Below are 7,366 nucleotides of genomic sequence, written 5' to 3' on the forward strand. Positions count from 1 at the left end.
GACGCGGGGCTCGAACTCACGAGCCGTGAGATCATGACCTGAGCCGAAGTTGGACGCTCAACTCACTGGGCCACCCGGGCGGTCCAGGAGCTGGTGCTTCTCAACCATGAGGAAGCTTCACTGCAAGTGTCCTTCCTCTGGTCGCTGGGTCATGACCACTTCCTCCACCGTGGTCCTGGGGGAGCACTCCTCTGCACACAGCTTGTCTCCCGGGGGGGAAGTAACTTCTGGCCTGGGCACCAGGAGTATGGGGTTTTCCTAACATTGGGGGCATTCTCGCCCAGGGGCGGAAGGCATGCATCCTGCTGGGTTTTGTTTCAGGCCCTCGCTCTTCCTGGGCACTCGACTTCCTGCAACTTGCTTCAAGCTCCTTGTGCGGATATAGATGGGCTCCCGTGTGAGGAATGTCCAGTGTTGTGCCTTCGGATCATCAGTGCCATCCTGACCCCTGTGCTGTGGCCCCACCCCCCTGCCATCCCCAGGGGACGGCCCTGGACTTTCTGTCCTTACCAGAACTGCCCCTTCTCTGGACCTCACCGTCTCTCGTTCACGGTTCGCAAGCTCGCTCATAGGATGCTGTGTCCTCGGACCATCATCTGAAGCTGCCCGTGACCTCCTGTGTAGAGGCCTGCCCAAGGTCACCCACCCTTCCACTGCGATGGTGTGCAGGGCCCTGGCCCCGGGGAACACACACACACTGGGTCTCCCTCCCTCCCTTCAGACTTGGGCTACAGGACAGACCACCAGCCACGCACGAGGCAACTGAGGCCCCAGGGGTCCCTGCAAAGTGTGCAGACATCCTAGTTCGGCTCTCCCTCCAGCCTCTGACCTCTCCACATTGGCTCAAATGCCAGGCTGTTTGCTGAAGCAACTCAATCCCGTGCATTTTAAGATGATTCCGTGAGCCGTAAAGAAAAAAACAGACAACGAAAACTTTTTCCTGAGAACGACGGACGCACTGCCTCCCCGTGGAAGAGGAGGGCTGACCTTTCTAGGTAGACCTTTCTAGGTCCGACATCATACTTCTGTTACGGCGCATTGTTCCAGAATGGGGTGCGGCGTATTTGTGCTATAATGCTGTTCTTGTTTCCAAGTGAATACTGCAGTGTTCTTCGATGTGGAGGAGGGATTCATTACAAGTTCACGGAACTTTCTCAGTGGCAGCAGCGGGGGGAGATAGGTGCTTGTCCTCAGCAGAGTATATGCGGAGCCCGGAGACAGTTTTGTTAATAGCTCAGTGATGTATGAAGTCTCCAAAAGCTCACCTTTCGTTATGAACTCGGCACTAGATGGAGATAGTTTTTCTACTTTAAGATGCTACATCGATGCTTAAGGTAGTCTTTGCCACCTCACATTGTTTAAAAATTTTTTTAATGTTGATTTGTTTTTGAGACAGACAGAGAGAGAGAGAGAGAGAGAGAGAGAGAGAGAGGGTGAGCAGGGGAGGGGCAGAGAGAGAGGGAGGCACAGAATCCGAAGCAGGCTCCAGGCTTCGAGCTGTCAGAGCTGAGCCCGACGTGGGGCTTGAACCCATGAACCACGAGATCGTGACCTGAGCCGAAGTCAGACGCTTAACCGACTGAGCCCCCCAGGCACCCCATCACCGTGTTTTAAAGCTAGCCTTTGCTCTGCGCACGTTACATGGATTCTTAGTACTGACCTGGTTTAATGGGTCAGATCTGACAGTTTGGTTGGGGGAAGTTATTAAACTAAAATATTTCAGGGTTTTGGTGTGTTTTTTGAAATTTTTTGTTGTTGTTCGTTCTTTTTGTCGTTATTTGGGCAAAATGACTGGTTGATGAACGATCTTTCCTAACTTGGTTTACTACTTTTCAAAGTCTTTTTTGGGGGGGAGGGCCGCCTGGGTGGCTCAGTTGGTTAAGCCTCCAACTTCGGCTCAGGTCATGATCTCGCAGTTCACGAGTTCCAGCCCCGCGTCGGGCTCTGTGCTGACAGCTCAGAGCCTGGAGCCCGCTTCGGATTCTGTGTCTCCCTCTCTCTCCCCTCCCCTCCCCCACTCATGCTCTGTCTCTCTCTCTCTCTCTTTCTCTCTCTCTCTCTCAAAAAGAAATAAACATTACAAACAAAATTAAAAAAAAAAAAAAGTCTTTCTTAGGGATAGCTAACATCTTTTCTGCTCCGGATATCAGGTTCCTGGAAAAGAATTGTGCCATTTTTAGAGTGTTTCTTCTCCTTTTATTATGATGCTAATATATTTTTTGAGTCTCTCGGCAGCCTCCTCTGGTGTCTGTGCGGGATGCCCACCTAACTCACTTCCTGGGAACTCTGAGAGTAGGACCCCATCTTGAGGAATGGCCACCCCGTTACCCAGGCCCCCGAGTCAGGCCTAGGTCTCCCTTGATTTCTTCCTTCCTCTACATTCTGTAAGACTGGTGGGCTCAGCCCCCTTGGTCTTTTTTTTTTTTTTAATTTTTTTTTTCAACGTTTATTTATTTTTTGGGACAGAGAGAGACAGAGCATGAACGGGGGAGGGGCAGAGAGAGAGGGAGACACAGAATCGGAAACAGGCTCCAGGCTCCGAGCCATCAGCCCAGAGCCCGACGCGGGGCTCGAACTCCCGGAGCGCGAGATCGTGACCTGGCTGAAGTCGGACGCTTAACCAACTGCGCCACCCAGGCGCCCGCCCTTGGTCTTTAAATAGCCGCCCATCCCCGACTCCATCCCTCCTGCCGCCGCCCCAGGGGCACCTCCCCCTCCCTCACCTGGACTCAGAGTGGCCTCCATATTTGTTCACGGATCCACTGTCCACGCTCAGTCTTTCTCCCCTCTGCAGCCACCACAGTGGACTTCCTTTTGGCAGAGAGAGGGATGTCCAGGCTTACAGCCGTCTGCAGCCCCCTGGCAGCTTCTGCCCGAATCCAAACGCCTTTGCGACATCCCAGGCCCAGCACACCTCTCATTCCAGACCCGTACTTGTGATTTATTGGATATCTTCCGTATACCGAGTTCAGCGCTGGGTCCCTCGTGTGGATTACCTCTCTTATTTGCCCAGCACGGTGAGGATTATTATTCCTATTTTCCAGGTGAGGAGGGTAAGGCTCAAAAAGGTTAAGTGACTTGTTCCAAGTTCAAAGCCAGGATTTAAATTACTTGCCATTTCCAGAATGTTCCATGTACTCTCTGGCTTCCCTGTCTGCCTGGGAATCTCATTCCTGAGAAAGATGCCTTGACTTTGGCCAAACACAGTTTAGATTCCACTGCTTCCACGTTTCAAAGCCCCCAGGCTGGCTGTGGTCACAGAACTCACCCCTGCATATCAGTGATCTGATTATAAGCCAGTCTTTGGGAATTCCAAAGGGGGTGACCTAGAACTATGCTTGTGTTTTGTTTGTCAGTGTGTCTGTTTTGATCCCTAGGCCTTCCGCATTTGGCACAACACAAGCCCATAGAAGATACCCCACGAACGGTAGCCACCGGTGTAAGTGCATTTATTCATTGACCCAACTGGTATTTTCTGAGTTGCTGATATGTGCGTAGAATTGTTCACGTAAGAAGTTCAAGGTAGAGATGACAGGATTTCCCAGCAGAAAGCACCAAACTAGCTATGGGTTATGTATCTTTGGGTGAGTGTGTGCACCTTGCCGTTGTCATGGGTAACCTTCGGTGGACTGTGCCTGCCCGCACCGTAGGGCAGTGGAGAGGTGGTCCAACTTAGTCCTGATCCACTGCCCGCCGATATTATGTGGCTGTGCAGGTGTGGTTGGAGCAGGAAGACCGAAGCGGATGGGACAGTGGAGGACGGCGGCCAGGAGGGACAAACTCAGGGGAGCCCGGAGGCTCGGACGAGGTGTCGAGGACGGTGTGGGTATGATGAGCTCCTGGCTGTTTGGGCTCAGATGGAACGCTTTCTGGGCCGGGGCAGCGTGAGGAGAGTGGGGGATGGGGAGACCACGATGTGTCTGGAGGACGGTAGAAACAGTTTCGTGTGGGTGAGGCGTCTCTGGAAGGTTCCTGCTCTGGACACCGTGGAGAGGAAGCACCATGTGACTTTGGCGGGGCTGCAAAAGGGGGGTTTGATGTTAGAAGTGGGAAGGGGCCCCCTGGAGAAGGAGGGTGCCCGTGCCCGTGAACCGCATGTGGGTGGCTTGCTGGGGCTCTTCCCTGGAAACTTCCAAGCTCTGTGACGCTCTCCAGACGGTGGTTTTCTGGCACATTCCCCCCTTCCAGTCCCTACCAGTCTGATCGGAAAAACGCTCTTCTCTCTATTCGTGAACGGTAGCTATTCTTATATGATAATAAAACTGTGTTTGTTAACACTGGTGAACTGGCATGTTTTGCTGGTCCCTTTGCCATTTGTATAGGACGGGTAGTAGCTAGCATTTTAATTAACAGCAACAATAGATAATTTAAAATTAAGAAGCACGTTATAAGTTGCCTCTCATTCTGGGTCCACGGGAATAATGGGCCTCCTGAAGAGTTATTTAACGCTACGGCTCATCCCTTACTCTGCCTTGGGAAATCTCGCCTTGCCCAGGCCTCCGCAGCTCGCTGCTGTTCACAGCTGAGCATGAGGGTCATCAGCCAAAGCCTTGGCGGTTAAGGCTGATCACAAGCCTGGGGCCCCTTGGTGAAAGGCAGGGGCCTTGGAAACTGGCATTCTAAAAATTAGCACCTGCAAGCATCCGTTAACGATCCAGATATTAGAGATAAATCGTTTTCTTTGAGGCTCACTGGACCTTAATTAGACCAAGAACGACATCTTTTGAATCCGATCCGGTATGCAGTTGCCATTAGCGTCGTGCACCCAGTAAGCCCGTCGGCAGTACCTTTCACAGGCTGGAGGCAGGGGGAGGAGGGAAACAGGCCTTGCTTTCAGGGAGCCCTGCGGACTCCATCCACCCTGCCCGAGGTAGGAGAAACAGCGTCAGGTCACATGTGATCAAGGCTCTGGCAGTGGAGAGCGAGAAGCACGGGGCCCGCAGGGGAGGCAGTGCTCGGATGAGGTTTGCTCCCTCTCTGAGCCGGTTCTCAGTCCCACCTTCTTCCCTGCCTCGCCCAGATGGCGGACACATTTAGTCGTGTTCAGAGGTGGTCTGTGGAACTTTCCATTGTCTGCCGGCACCTGGCCTCTAGCACCGACTTGAGGGTCCAACTCGACCTACAGCATCACCTGGATGATGAGGATGGTCCTCAGACATGCCTGGGCAGGTGCAGGTTTATCATCCCTGTGTCCTTCGGTCCTAATTCCGAATACCGTGAAATTCATCCGCCCATTCAGTGTGGATGCCTCCCCTGGGCCAGTCACGGCTCTAAGCGCGTGGGCTATTCCTCTCCGCGTTTGCTAGGAAAGACACGGCCTTGTGTGTGCACCGTCAAAGGATACCTCTAAGCTCGTGAGGCCCCCAGAACAGGCCCAGAGAGCCACCGGGGCTGGCTGGTCTCCATTTTCCCACTGGTGATTAATTTATATTTCAGTCCTTCTATTGCCAGTAAGCAAGCGGTAGTGGAAAAAGGAAAGTGATTGGAGTAACCTACTGATTTTTTTTTTTTTCCTGCAAACTGGAAAAAAAGATGCCGATGTTTGCTGTTTCTAGGCAGCAAGCCCGGGCCCGACGTGAGGAGCCCGGGTTTCCCTGGGTGCAGAGCCCATTTCACAGACCAGAACCCTGGGGTCCACAAGGGCGGGGAAGGGAACTGGTCAGCATTGTCTGGGAACGTGGCTGAGCATGACTTGGTTTACTGTATCCACATGGGGTGGGATGAGGGGGTCAGGAGCCAGCAGCCAGGGAATGAGAGGTCTCTGGGGCCAAGGCTCAAGGTGAGACCCTGTTTCGTGTGAAGAAAATGGCGGAGTAAGGCAGCTCAGTGTGTGACTACAATCGGAGCGACGGAGGGGCACACTCACAGATGACCCCATTATGACGTAGCAGGCCTCGTGGAGGCTGAACCAGTGCCACCTGCTGACAAGCCAAGGGCTCCCGGGTTTTCTCCATCTATTAGAAATTTTCATTCGTACACGATTGCAGAATAGAAAGAGCCATCATTTATAGAGCAGGGATCATGTGGGTTTGAGAGGCCAGTACATTTCCACCAAGAGCGACTTTTTTCCCTCATGAAATTTTTTGAGGGAAAATGTGAAATCCGTACCTCCCACACCTGGGGAGCCGGGAGCTCTGGGTAATGTCCCCCTGACCCCCGGGGGAAGGTGGACCCCTGGTGTCAGGACTGGATTTTGGACGCGGGTGGGAGTGAGCATCCAGGGGAAGTGGGGGGCTCAGAGGCTGAGTCTCAGACGCCTGTTTTGGTCCCTCGGATTCTTCCAGGTGGGCTGGCTGGGGGAGGGGAGGGCGTGTGGGAACAGGTGTATTTGGGGAGCCCTGTCTCCTCACCTCCGCCTCCATGCTCAAAATCCGCACAGTTAGAGAAAAAGAGGTTCATGGAAGCAGACGCGCATGAGGGCAGTCAACCTACCACCCGGTGCTGGCTAGGGGGTGAGTGGAGGAGGCAAGGGAGGGTTCCAAGATGAGCACCTTCCTCTCGCCTTCAGGGCCCAGGTAGAGCCGAGCGTGCTGTGGGTGCCCAGCCCTGCTCAGAGCCCCAGCTGGGCCACACAGCTGTAGAATGACCTGGGGACGTGCACAAACCCCACAGCCTGGGTAAGCTCCACAGTCCAGGCAGAGAGCCCTTTTGTCTTTAAGTCCTTCGTGCAGCTGGTTTAGTTCCCTGGGAGCTCCAGGAAGCCTGTGCCCAGGTCCCGAGTCCCACTGCACCGCCTGGTCGTGGGATGCCCGGTGGCAAGTTGCTTAATCTCTCTGGGCCTCAGTCTTCCCATCTACAAAGTAGGTCTAAACCAGACTCTTTATGGGGGCATTGAGAGACTTCAGTGAACCCTGTGTGCACTTGACGGGATCTCTGGTGTGGACTACCTGTCACTACAGTGGACACTTTCTCCAAGGATGTTTTCACACTGTCCTAGCCCTCGAGCACAAGAACCTTCACAAAGATGCTACTTCTGGGGCAAAGGCTTTTAAAGTATGACATTGACGAATGTCACTATTTGAGAATCGTTTGTGCCGAATGCAAGAGGTGGGCCGGTGAAGAGGTGGGCAGAAGGACCAGGTGCCATCCCGGACCTGCCACAGCCAGGTTCGTGCTGGCTCGGGGCAGAGGGAGGGGCGCGTGCCTGTTCTAGACCTGCGCACGTGGCCCGTGGGAGGGGAGCACAGGCGGGGCCACCCTCCAGGCTGGGGCTGGGAGAGCACCCTGTGGCTCAGAAGGAAACAAAAAGTCCTGTGTTCCCACAGGATAATGGCAGAGAGGAGCATGGATGTTCAGAAGCCAGCAGCCGTTTGAACTTGTCAATATGGAGTCATTGGCTTGCTAATGGGCATAGTTTTCCAATCCA

This window comes from Herpailurus yagouaroundi, unplaced genomic scaffold (genome assembly GCF_014898765.1).
Source record: "Herpailurus yagouaroundi ecotype Mexico unplaced genomic scaffold, PumYag 163, whole genome shotgun sequence".
In the NCBI taxonomy this organism is placed as follows: Eukaryota; Metazoa; Chordata; class Mammalia; order Carnivora; family Felidae; genus Herpailurus; species Herpailurus yagouaroundi.